The sequence below is a fragment of the Capra hircus genome, chromosome 27 (assembly GCF_001704415.2).
Source record: "Capra hircus breed San Clemente chromosome 27, ASM170441v1, whole genome shotgun sequence".
NCBI lineage: Eukaryota > Metazoa > Chordata > Mammalia > Artiodactyla > Bovidae > Capra > Capra hircus.
The window spans coordinates 12671330-12684827 of record NC_030834.1 but is presented as its reverse complement, the minus strand read 5'-3'; the positions used below and the strand labels follow the sequence as shown (position 1 = coordinate 12684827).

At 51.5% G+C, this 13498-nt stretch overlaps 1 pseudogene; it reads left to right on the top strand.

Moving 5' to 3' along the window:
* On the top strand, positions 6682-13188 carry LOC102178328 (annotated as a pseudogene).

Genomic DNA, 13498 nt, shown 5'->3' with positions numbered 1-13498 from the left:
CCTTCCAGTGCATGGAATGTGGTTTCAATCCCTGGTCAGGGAACGAAGATCCCACATGCCTCGGGGCAGCTAAGCCCAGTGTGCCACAACAGAGAGAAGCCCTCCCACACCACAACCAGAAGCCTGAGCGTGCATGCTGCGTCCTTTCAGTCCTGTCTGACTCTTTGCATCCTCTGTGGACTGTATCCCTCCAGGCTCCTCTGTCCATGGGATCCTCCAGACAGGAATACTGGAGTGGGTTGCTGTGCCCTCCTCCAGGGGCTCTTCCCGACCCAGGGATCGAACCTGCGTCTCCCGCATCTCCTGCGTGGACAGGTGGTTTCTTTGCCACTAGCGTCACCTGGGAAGCCCCCAGCTGAACAGCCTGTACAGCCAAAATTTAAAAATTAAAATAAAATAAAATTAATTGAAAATAAACACATGTTGACAACATGACATAAAGTCTGACATTAACAAACGAAGGGGAGCCGCGAAAACTGCGAGGCATTTGGAGCACTCTGGGGGGTCTGGGAGGACTCCCTTGTTCACTAAACCCCCCGGAAGGAGGAAGAAGGGGTCTTTGCAGGCCAGTGGGGCAGCCTGAACGAAGCCAAAGCCGGACTGTGCCAGGGGTACAGGGACATCCTCCAGCCCACGCCAACCAGCTGCCATCTGCAAGGAACACAGAGGCACCTACGGATGCAACCTTCAGGAAGTCAGTGCTGGAGGCCACCCGCAAGCCTCAGCTCGGGGCTCGGAGCTGAGATGCGCCTCCCACGTGCTGGCCCACATCCCAGCATCACAGCCAGTCACCCTGGACTCTCCTGCTCCAGGGCCAGCTTCCTGGCTCCAATTATAGCCTCGGGGCCCGGAGCCCCCCAAAAGGGGCTGGGGAGCCCCCCAGTGTGACCCTGACAGGTGGAGGTCTCCACTGCCAACCCCCTTTACTTGAAACTCACCTGTCTCCCCCTGACCCCGCCCCCTTCTCCGGGGGTGCTGCAGGAGAGACTGCTCTTGGCAGCATCCTCCTTGGCACCCCCTTGCCCCTATAACCATGGCCCTCCCCCATCGCCTCCCGGGTGCCATCCGTCCCCCCAGCACCGCACACACTCTCCCCTCTCCCCTCAACCTCCCGTCCTTCCCCCACCCCTTCCCCTCCATTTGTTTCAATGAACAGCCCCTTTTATCTATTCTGTAGGTACAAATGAAGCTGTCAAATTTGATCAGGCGCTTGATATGACAGGCTGTGGGAGTCAGGACCCCTGCAACAGAGTGTGCCTTGTCCGTCACAGCCAGCCCGACACTTTCCATAATGCCCAGACTGATGGGATTCTGAGTAGGGCCCAGCACATTTTCAACTCTATTTTGGGTGAAAACCCTTCTTGAAAGATCTTGAAAGGAGCTGGCAGTTCAGCCGCCTGGATGATTAATGAGGGTTGGCTCCGCTGGATGGATTTCTCCGGGTGCCAACGGCATCCTCCCAACAGGCCAGAGGCTGGCCATCCACTTCCCCCAGCCCCACCCCCTTCCCAGCAACATGGCCCCCCAAAAATAGCCTCTCCCCAAACCCTCCGACACACACCCCCTACCACTACCTCACCTCCGCCCACACCCACCTCTAGCTCTCCAGGCCGTTTCCCCTTTCTCTGATACTGGAGCGACCCCGCATATGGAAAAAGTTACACGGCACAGCCGGTGAGGCCTGGGGCGGGGTGCGCAGGGCCTGCTGGGGAGCCCTGCGGGCCTGCGGGATGCGGAGAGGATGAAGAGGGGGGATGAGGAGGCGGTGACCCAGGCTGTCCTTCAGCGCCGTGTCACACTCCCCCGTGGTCAGGGGTGGGCCTGTCCACTCTTCCCCCCCCCCCCCCGCCACCAAGGATCTCAGGAGCTCTGGGGATGGAAACCATGGGCATCCTACGCCCCCAAGAGTGAAGCATCAAAGTCCTTATCTTTCTCTCATCTCAGTGTTTCTCAGATGGGACCCTGGGAACAAGACAATTCCCGATTGGGAAGACATCTCCCATGTAGAGCAGGAAGGTTAGCATCCTCGGTCTCAAGACACTACCTGTTAGATTGGGAAAGTAGCATTTATATATGCTGCTGCTGCTAAGTCACTTCAATCGTGTCTAACTCTGTGTGACCCCATAGACGGCAGCCCACCAGGCTCCCCCGTCCCTGGGATTCTCCAGGCAAGAACACTGGAGTGGGTTGCCATTTCCTTCTTCAATGCACGAAAGTGAAAAGTGAAAGTGAAGTCGTGTCTGACTCTTAGCGACCCCATGGACTGCAGCCTACCAGGCTCCTCCATCCATGGGATTTTCCAGGCAAGAGTACTGGAGTGGGGTGTCATTGCATTTATATATACACACATATTAATACCACCACATGTAATATAGATAGCTGGTGGGAAGCTGGTGAGAAGTTGCAGTATGGAAAAGGAAATGGTAACCCACTCCGGTATTCTTGCCTGGGAAATCCCAGGGACAGAGGAGCCTGGCAGGCTACAGTCCATGGGGTTGCAAAAGCTTTGGACACGACTTAGTCACTCAATAACAACAAAAACCTGTTGCATAGCGCAGGGAGCTCAGCTCAGTGCTCTGTGACGACCTAGCGGGGTGGGGGATGTGGGAAGCAGACTCAAGAGAGAAGGGATTTACAGCTGATTCATGCTGCAGTGCAGCAGAAACCAACACAACATTGTAAAGCAACTATACTCCAATCAAAAACAAATTTAAAAAACTGACACTACTTGCTGGTATTCCTCACCCCACGCCCACCAATCGTAGAGACAAAATACAATCCCAGCACCCCCGGGGTGGTACCAGCCCTGGCTGAGGACCACCTTTGGAGTCAAGGGTCTCCTCCCCATCTCTCATGCCTTGAGGGCTTCGCCCACTGCCCTGCCTTCCTCAGCTTTCATACCCTCAAGCCCGCTCAGCAGGGAGACCCCCTGAAAGTGGGGAAAGAGGAAGCGGGTGCGCCCCCACCCACCCCCGACACTAACACCCCCCACGCTGCTCCCCTCAGGCCAGCCCTGCTCTGATCTGTTTTCGTCCCTCCTCTTCTCGTCTCCCACCTCCCACACTGTGGCTCATCCACGGGTACAGCAAAAGAATGGTCCCCAAAACATCTTTGGGGTTTCCAAGCTCAGAAGCCGTTAAGAACAGGCTGGTGGAGGACGGTTGGGATTAGGAATGGGCTGTTTGGTTCTTTCTGGAACTTCCATGGCTGTCTTTTTCAAGCCAGGCTCCCAGGTCTAGGGACTTCATCTGAGGAGAAGCTGGTCCCTGAAACCAGGGCCATCTCCCAGCGTCTCTTATTGGAGAAGCTAAGCATCCTCCATGGGGCCAGATCATGAGCGGGGCTGGGTGGTCCCCAAGAATGCCAAGTCATGCTTACCCTCCCCACGCCTCATTTCTTTATTGAAATATAGCTGATTTACAATGCGGTGTTAGTTTCAGGTATGGAGCAAACTGACTCAGTTATATATACATACTCCTTTTCAGATTATTTTTCATTATAGGTTATTCAGTTCAGTTCAGTCACTCAGTCGTGTCCGACTCTTTGCAACCCCATGGACTGCAGCACACCAGGCCTCCCTGTCCATCACAACTCCTGGAGTTTACCCAAACTCATGTCCATTGAGACGGTGATGCCATCCAACCATCTCATCCTCTGTCGTCCCCTTCTCCTCCCGCCTTCAATCTTTCCCAGCATCAGGGTCTTTTCCAATGAGTCAGTTCTTCACATCAGGTGGCCAAAGTACTGGAGTTTCAGCTTCAACATCAGTCCTTCCAAGATACTAAATATAGTTTCCCGTGCTATACAGTAGGACCTCGTTGTTTAGCTATTTTATATATAGTGGTGTGTATATGTTAATCCCAAATTTCTAACTTATCCTTCCTCCACTTCCCCTTTAGTAACCATAGTTTGTTTTCGATGTCTGCGAGTCCATTTCAATTTTGTAAATAAGCTGACTTGTATTTTTTTTTTTTAGTTTCCACATATGTGATGTCATATGATATCTGTCCTTCTCTGACTTACTCCACTTACTATGATCATCTCCAGGTCCACCCATGTTGCTGCGAATGGTACTATTTCATTCATTTTCATAGCTGCTCACTTCCCATTTTCTGCTCTCCCTTTCCTTCTGAAAAAGAGAAAGAAATCCCATAGTTTCCCTACACCTAGGCCACTGTGTGGAGAAGGAAATGGCAACCCACTCCAGTACTCTTGCCTGGAGAATCCCATGGACAGAGGAGCCTGGGGGGCCACAGTCCATGGGGTCACAAAGAGTCAGACATGACTGAAGTGACTTAACAGCAGCAGCAGCAGGCCACTGGGTAAATGCCCAACCAGCTCTGAGATCATCCAGCCACCAGACGGACCCAAGGCATTCATTCCACATCACCTCCTGAGCACCCAAGACACACCTGGCACAGGGCTGTACAACTGGAAAACGACACTCAGCGCCTGCCTTCATGGCGCTTACAGACTAATGCAGGGAAAAAATGAAACAGAGCAATATATAATTATAAACCGAGGGGCTTCCTTAGTGGTCCAGTGGTTAAGAATCCACTTGGCAATGCAAGGGATACCGGTTCGATCCCTGGTCCGGGAAGATCCCACATACCAGCGGCTCTAGGGCCCGTGCACCATGACTCCCAAAGCCTGCACACACTAGAGTCTGCAACAAGAGAAGCCCCTGCAGGCAGAAGCCTGAGCAACGCACCCAGAGAGTAGCCCCCGCTCTCCACAACTAAAGAAAGCTGGAGTGTAGCGACAAAGACCCACTACAGCCAAACAAACAAACCTCTGAAAAAACAATTATAAACTGCAGTGGCAGCAGTGACAAACTGTTTCATGGTGCGTACAAAGAGCAAGTAACAAGGAGTCCTTGTTTAGAACTAAGGTGGCTGGGGAGAGTCTCTGGAAACGTGACCTTGCAGCTGAGCCGTGAAGGCTGAGTGCAGTCAGGCAAGTGAGGTGGGGAGAGTGTTTCGGGCTCAGAAGTCCACACCCGATCAGCAGCTAGGTCTTCCCCTGCCGTGCAGACACTATCTCCTGTAGCTGTGCCCCCACGGAAGGACAAAAATGCAGCCTGGGCCCTGGAAGAACCAGGAGGGGATGAATTGGGAGAAGGGATACTGGGGCTAAGAGACCAGACCGTTCAGTCAGCCCGCGCCCAGGGCCACCAGCCACAGGAGCGAGGCAGGGCTGCGAACCCACGCAAGCCAGAGGGAGATGGAGGTAGAGCTGGCACTGCCAGGACCTCTCAGAGTCACAGGGACACCCCGGTACAGAGCTTCGAGGTTTTTCCAGCTCCCAGAGCTGTGGCATGGACGGCTGCTGATAGAGACCAAAGTTCAACTGGTGATCACTCAAATCAACCTATAATTACATGGTTCTGGCCTGGAATGTAAAGCCTGAAGGGGAACTCAGCCTTCTCTCTTTCTGAAAGATATATTTTTGATGAAATAGGCAAGGGTGTGCTTCTTACTCCTGGAAACCCATGGGCCTTATCTACCTAAGGCCAAACCTTTAATCCAGCTTTCAAGTCTGCCACAAAATGGCCCACACAGACCAGTCCACCCAGATATTCCTTCTTCCCTTCCCCACGAGTTCGATGGTCCTTTGACCCCAGCCACTTGTCGGTTTCCCTCGCTCTGAACCCCTAGAGTCCCTTATTTTATCCTCTTTCTAGTTCTTCTCTATAAGAAGACCCCTCATCACCCTCCATACGTGCTAAGTCGTGCTAAGTTGCTTCAGTCATGTCCAGCTCTTTGCAACTCCCACCAGGCTCCTCTGTCCATGGGATTCTCCAGGCAAGAATACTGCAGTGGGTTGCCATGCCCTCCTCCAGGGGATCTTCCTGACCCAGAGATCCAACCTGTGTCTCTTAGGTCGCCTGAATTGGCAGGTGGTTGGTGGCTCAGATGGTAAGCGTCTGCCTGCAATGCGGGAGACCTGGGTTCGATTCCTGGGTAGGGAAGATTCCCTGGAGAAGGAAATGGCAATCCACTCCAGCACTCTTGCCTGGAAAATCCCACGGACGGAAGAGCCTCATAGGCTAGAGTCCATGGAGTCGCAAAGAGTTGGACACAACTGAGTGACTTCACTTCACTTCACTTCACTTCACTTCACTTCTTTACCACTAGCGCCACCAGGGAAGCCAGCCCATAAATTCCTTAAAGGCAAGAAGGATCTTTTATTCATCTTGTGTTCCCTGAGTGCCTGGGACAGCTCCAGGTATGTGATGGACAGTCAGCGAAAGTTTGCTGAATTCTATTTAACTGGAAAACAGCAAAAAGGTTTAAGTATTGCTCAGCATCTATGAACTGAAGTCCTTAGTTGGCTGAGAGAGGAGACCCAGGGGTGACACTCAGAGGAGGGACCACAGAGCCAGAGAAGAGAACAGAAGGCACGCCCTGCACTGATTCCTGAAGCCTTTCCCTTTCGTCAGCACAGAGGTGGTCCTGGGACAAGGCGGTCACCTGGGGAATCCTGGTTGGAATGGCGAACCCTCAAGGCAGGCAGAGGAGACCCACGTGGGGATGAGGCCGTCACTGACATGCTTCTTCTACCAACTCGCCACGGTGGCTGAAATTCCCCCCACTCAACTCATTCCTTGGAGTTAAGGAACAAAATCCTGAAAAGACATCATTAGATGTGTTTGTGAAAGGGGTCCAGGGAGAAGGCGACATGTCTGAAGACATCGGTGCTCACCTGTTGGGGAGCAGCCCCCACATGGGTAGGCAGAGAGCAGGGGGCTGCTGGGAACGAGATGACAGCTGGGAAAGCTCTGGAACCTGACCATTTTCCCAGATGCTCGTGTCCGAGGAGGAGCCGGCAGGCTCGCAACACACGCACCAAGAATGCAGAGGAAGAGACTTCCCGACAGAGAGCAAGCCTGGGGCCACACAGACTCTGTCTCTGAGCCCCGCCTCACCTGCTCACAGCCGCCACCCCGAGGCAGGGACCCGGGTCTGTGTTCAGCGCTGCCACCCCAGGGTCCAGCCCATGCCTGGCTCATCCCAGGCACTCAGTGGATATTTCTGGAGCAAACAAATGAATAAGCAAGGCTGTAGAGAGGTGTTGAGATTGGACCCCAGGGAGAAACAGTCCTCGGTCTCAATTCTGCAAAGAGACCCGGAAGACCCGTGGAAATTCAGACCCAAATGGCTGGAAGCGATCCCCCAAATTCGTCAAGCTCCCCCCTCCCATCTACCAGACACAGGTCCACACCTGAGGACGCACTTGACGAACTGACCCCACCAGCTTTTGGAACAGAACCGAGCTCCCTGCTGTCTTTCAGAATTTCTTCAGGGAGAAAAAGAATTTTCCTGGCCATGGGACCAAAATAGAAAAACAAGGCTACATAAAACAGGCCTAAGAGGGAAAGGGTAGGCCAAAAACAATATGCTCCTCTCTCCCCTGTTTTTTTAGGACTGGGCTCCTTTCCGCAGCTGGAGGAGGAGAAGGAGGGGAAGGGGAGGGGGAAGAAGGGGAGGAGAGGGACTCAGCCTAAGGACCCCCGCCCCCTCGCCAGGACAGGGGCCCTCACAGGCAGAGAGTCAAAGAAAAGTTTTCCAAGACTGAGAGGGTAACTGGGTCCACGGAGCACATGTGAACAGACTCCTCGTTTCCAATTCAGGACTGTCAGATGGTGATTAATGACTAACAGCCACAGAGCAGCCTTGATTGCCAAGTGCCGTATTGTTAATGCTGACATTTAATGATGCCGGACACGACTCCGGCACAATTCCACACCATCATCCGCAAATAGCGCCCGACAGACTTAATTGGTTAAGTGTTTGTGAGTGAGCGTGTGTGTGTGTGTGTGTGTGTGTGTGTGTGTGAAAATGAGAGGGAGGTATAAAAGGCAGGAGAAAGAGGTGAGATGTCTATGTGAATTCACCCTACACTCACGTCTATGCTTTCATAGGCGTCACCAAGTTGTCGCAGGAGCCCAAGAGTCCAAACGACTGTATCTGCAGACCCACAATATCACCTCAGCCCTGACCACGAAAAGGTCTCGAATACAGCAAGATGCCCTCAGCCCGCCCTCTCCCCTGGCCCCTCCATCTGACCCCTGCTGTGGTCACCACCAACACCATCCCCGTCTCTCAGGGACAGCTGGGAACCGGCGTGCTTGTGCAGTTAAAACACATGAAAGCGCGTTGAAAGAAGAAGTTGTCTGGAAGTGGGCCTGGATCCAGGGCTCCCGAGAAGCCACTTTTTCACTGGACTCAGATCAATGGTCCCTTGGCCGCCTGACTGGGCCGGCCCAGCTCTGCCAAGAGGGAACTCTTACCCCCATTCCGGAACTCAGCCCTCTCTTAGGAGAGGAACACACTCCATCCTATTGTTCTAGAAACAGAGTCCTGGGCAACAGGGACAGAGAGATGGCGCCCACCAAGGATTCTTGGGGCCAACTGAGCAAGGTGACAAAGGGCACAGGAGAGAAGATCCAGGCTCCAAGAGGGCAGATCAAGTCAGGGCTTCTGGGCTCATGGAATCCTGGCTCTACCGAGACAGAGCTGGGGAGGGGGAACCCAGGTAACTGCAATCGAGTTGGGGAAATAACAAGTATAGGAGAACTGTGGGCCACGAATGCTGAGGCCAAGGAGCAGCACAGATGCTCAGGGGCACCACCTTCAGAGGAGAGGTCGATTCAGAGGAAGGGCTGGAAATGTCTAGAAAAGGCGGAGAATACGCAAAGTACTCTGAAAGATGGCAACCCTCAGGTAGAAAGAGCTGGGAAGGCCGTTCTCCAGGCAAGGGTTTTAGAAAGTTGGACTCACATGAATTCCCTTTGAAAGGCTTGCTCCTCAGAATGTGGGCCCTGGGACTGCCCTGGCAGTCCAGTGGTTAAGATTTCACCTTCCACTCAGGGAGTGCAGGTTCGATTCCTGGTCGGGGAGCTAAGATCCCATGTGCCTCGGGGCCAGAAAACCCAAACATAGAGTATGTGCCTAGTAGTGGGACTGCAGAAGACACATGCATCCCAGTGTTCGTTGCAGCACTGTTTACAATAACAAGGACACAGAGGCAGCCTAGATGTCCATCATGACGGATGAATGGATAACGAAGCTGTGGTACGTGCATGCAATGGAATATTACTCAGCCATAAAAAGGAATGCACTTGAGTCAGTTCTGATGAGGCGGATGAACCTAGAGCCTATTAGAGAGAGTGAAGTAAGTTGGAAAGAGGATAATAAATATTTTTGTATATTAATTAATACATTATTAACTAGTAAGTATTAATTAATACATTAATTGTATATTAATGTGTATATATGGAATCTAGAAAGACAGTACTGATTAAACTATTTTCAGGGCAGTAACAAGTCCCCTGGCAGGGCTGTTCACAGGGCTGCTCATCGTAAAAGACCCGGGTTCCCACCTCACTCTCGTCTCACTCCCCGAAGCCCAGTGAACCACGGTCAGAACACTGCAGAGAATCACCAGCATAGGTCCTGCTGCTTTTTTTCCATGTGAAGCAGGGACTTGAAATGGACAGCCAGACAGACTCAGTTTTCAGGCTTTGCTACAATGGGAAGGTCCCAGCTGGATGGCTTTGCAAGGCTCACCCACATCCGACCCCCACTGTGAGCAGAAGCGTGTGGGTCATGGGAGTAGGTGAATCTCTCCCTTGGGTGTCCCTGGTCTGGGGTCTTTGTTCCAGCTCAGTGGTTGGGACCGAAACACCCCAGCTGAAAAATCCCATTTATCACTGAGGCCTGCGCCGTGTCATTACCACCCAGCTGGCCTTCCTTGGGTCTGGCACTCCTGACCTCTCCAACCGCCTCCTCAGCTGTGGAAGGGTCAGCCTCAGCAAATAACAATCAAAAACTAATGTTCTTGTGACTCTTGACTGAGGGGTCCCCCTGCTGTGAACATCCCTCAGATGAACCAGTACATCTTCCCCGCCTGGACCCCTCCTCTGTGAAATGACAAACCGTTACGCACTTTTCCCCCTAGCTGCCTGTTCTTTCTCCTCCTGCCAAATCAAGCTTTTCTCCCAGCTTCATCAAGCTTCCTCTCACTCTGAACTTTAGGAAAGACTGCGAGTCCAGAGACCTGGTTCCAGCCCCTCCTGCTCCCTGGGTGACCCAGGGTGACGCACTCCACATACCTGGGCCTCGGGTTTCCCGCTCACAGAGGGAGAGGTCTGGACAAGATGGGTTCTTAGCAGGGTTCTTCCCAGCTGGGACACTGTGATCTTGTTTCAGAGGATCGTTACGGGGATAACAGACATCGTGTTATTGAGGGATTTACAATGATACACGCACATTTGGTAACAAGGAGTCTCCTTCCTGGAACTGCCCACCAGCGTGTCTTTGTAAATGTCCTTATTGCCTTCATGGTTCCTGGTTTCTTTGGCAGATTGGGAGCAACACAAGGACAAAGTTGACGGTTTCTATTTCTTTGGTATCCTTTCTTGGTGACTAATACTCAGAGAAACCACTCAACAATGTTGCTGACTGGGTGACAGACTGGTTACCCCCCTGGCTGCATGTTCATTTAAATGGACTTGTAAGAAACTGAACAGAAAGTGGTCACCTTGGCTTCTTGTTGGTGGGTGGGAGGGGAGGGCAGGGAAGGCGGGGTGGAGGTAAAGAACTTCTTTTAAATATGCAGGTCTCACTTCTCTTTAAGGGAGAAAAAAAAAAAAAGACGTTGCCCCGTTGAAACTAGCTGGATTTGGAAATTCAAATGGAATTTTTAATACTGCCTTGCAATTGAGCACATATCAACATGCCCAAGGCTTAATTCCATTCCCCAAGTGCTTACTGAGAGTACTGCGTGCTGAGTGCCAAGCCCCTCCCTGCTCAGTAAAAGGAGGGGGAGTACAGAGGAAGAAATACTATAAAGTAACAGAATTTTTTTTAACAGACTTAACAGGGCTTAGACATCAAACTACTGTCCCACTCAAAATGGATGCTTTGGAATGACATACATTTTATTCTATTCTCTTACCTTCCTTGAAATGCCGTGAACCTCTTTTAAAATCATCTTCAAAGCCCATCACATACCTTACTGGCAATGACAAAGTTGTGTGTGTTGATTAGGGGAGACAAATGTCCCTTTTGTGGATAGAGGCGCTGCGTTGTACAGCATGTGGAATCTTAGTTCCCCAACCAGGAATCGAACCTGTGCCCCCTGCAGGGGAAGCTCAGAGTCTTAACACTAGACTGCCAGATAATTCCAAGGCAGAGAACTGTCTCTTGAAGCCAAGCTGGATGGTCAGGCTTATTCAGTTTGGTCAAGAATCTAAATAATGTTGTTATGTTAGTCGCTCAGTCATATCCAACTCTTTATGACCCCATGGACTGTAGACCACCAGGCTCTTCTGTCCACAGGATTCTCCAGGCAAGAATACTGCAGTGGGTTGCCATGCCCTTCTCCAGGGGATCTTCCTGGGTTGCCATGCCCTTCTCCAGGGGATCTTCCCAACCCAGGGATTGAACCCAGGTCTCCTGCACTGCAGGCAGACTCTACCATTTGAGCTACCCTGGAAGCCCAATAGAAATAATGGGCATCTTCTAATGATGCTCCTGATCACACATATGATAATGCACCGCCTTTCCATGTGAATGCTTTGAAGGTCCTCTTTCACTTATTTGCGTGGGCTCAGCCGTGCCTGGAAACACTGATCTCATGATGGACTTCCTGGCTTATACCTTTGCCGACACTCTATCCCCAACCCCATTGTCTATTTCAATCCAGCAGCCCAAGACAGCTTTTAAAAATACCACTCAGATCATGTAACTCATCTGCCTGAAACCCACAAGGGCCAAAGCCCACAGGGTGGCTTCTGAGACCCAGCATGGTCCAGATCTCTATGTCTCTCTGGCCTCCCCTCCCATCACCGTCTCCTCCAACACTGGGCCTCATCCACGTGGCCTCTGCGCTTCTCCTCAAGAGGCCAGGCCTGGGGCAACACAGAAATCTTTTTGCAGTCTAGGGCTCTTTTTCTCCCAGAGGTCCACTTGGACATACCCCTCATTTCCTCCAAGTCTTTGGTTGGTACTCACCTTCTCAATGAGACTTTGTCAGACCTTGCACTTAAACACCTTCCATTTAATAACTTTACCCACAAACACACATGTGCACACTCACCTGCTTGCTCCTGATTCCTCTTACCCTGTTCTTTTTCTTTTTTCCCTGGTACTTATACTTTTCACGAGACTATGTAATTTACCTATATATATTATTTATAGTGTTTATTTTTGTCTGTATCACCCCTGCCTAGAATCTCAGCTCAAAAGACGTAGATCCTCTGCTTGGGATTAGTTGAATCCCAAAAGCCTATAACTGGCACTCCATATGTAATATGTTGAACTGAATTGAAGTCCCAACTTAAATATAAGTTCCCCGTTGCTTACAGATCTGTTGGCGGGGTCTAGAGACACACACATGAAACTGACCAAACGTCCTTTTTCTTCTTAGCACTTGCCACTGACCGCCTGAGCTCCTCTCTTCCTCCACTGCTGCCCAGGCCCCCATCAGCCCACGCCTTGGGTTTTGGAAACCTGAGAGCCCCCATCGGCCTCCAGGTGCTCAATGACTTACTCGGCAGGCAAAATCTACATCAAGAGACATATACCATCACAAGCCAATGCGGCGGTATTTGAAGCCATCTCGGACCTACCACCTGTCACCTTGTGCCATGACCTGTGGTGGTAGGTCACAATCACATCAAATCTTACGAAAAGGAAAAGGGCAGCCTGCCAGGAGCGAAGAAAGCTTTGGGCAAGTATGGCCCTACTAGTGTGGAAGACACCGCAGAAAGTGGAGCTACAGATGGTAAAGACGGCAATGACGGTGATCTCTTTGGGTCTGATGAGGAAGGGGGAAGAGAAGAAGCCAGGAGGCTAAGAGAAGAATGCCTTGCACAGCACGAGTCAAAGAAAGCCAAAATCCCAGCCCTTGTTGCCAAGTCTTCCCTCTTACTAGACGTGAGACCTTGGAGTGATGACACAGATACGGCAAAACTAGAGGAGGGCGTCAGAAGCATGCAGGCAGATGGCCTGGTCTGGGGCTCTTCTAAACTAGTTCTGGTGGGGTATGGAATTCAAGAAACTTCAAATACAGTGTGCAGTTGAAGACGACAAAGTTGGAAGAGATATACTAGGGGAGTAGATTACTGCTTTTGACAAGTTTGGGCCGTCTATGGATGTGGCTGCGAAAAACAAGATCTAAAATCCAGCATGGATCAGTGCCCTTAAATAAAAGCCTGAAAGAAAAGAAAGGAAGAGAAAATGACCAAACAGTACAAAACAACTCGGGATGGAGTGGAATCCACAGCGACGCTCCAGGAAGCCTGGTGGGGAGGAGTGCAAGGCTGAAGGAGGGGGAAGGGCTGAACTTTCTGTCCAGTCAAGCAAATCTTGTCCTTGTCCCCAGCACATGCCCGGATCATTTCAGCCTCTACCCATTCGCTCATGTCATCCCTCTGCCTGAAGTCCTCTATCCTCCTTGCCTCCTTCCCCAAACCCCAATACCCACGGGC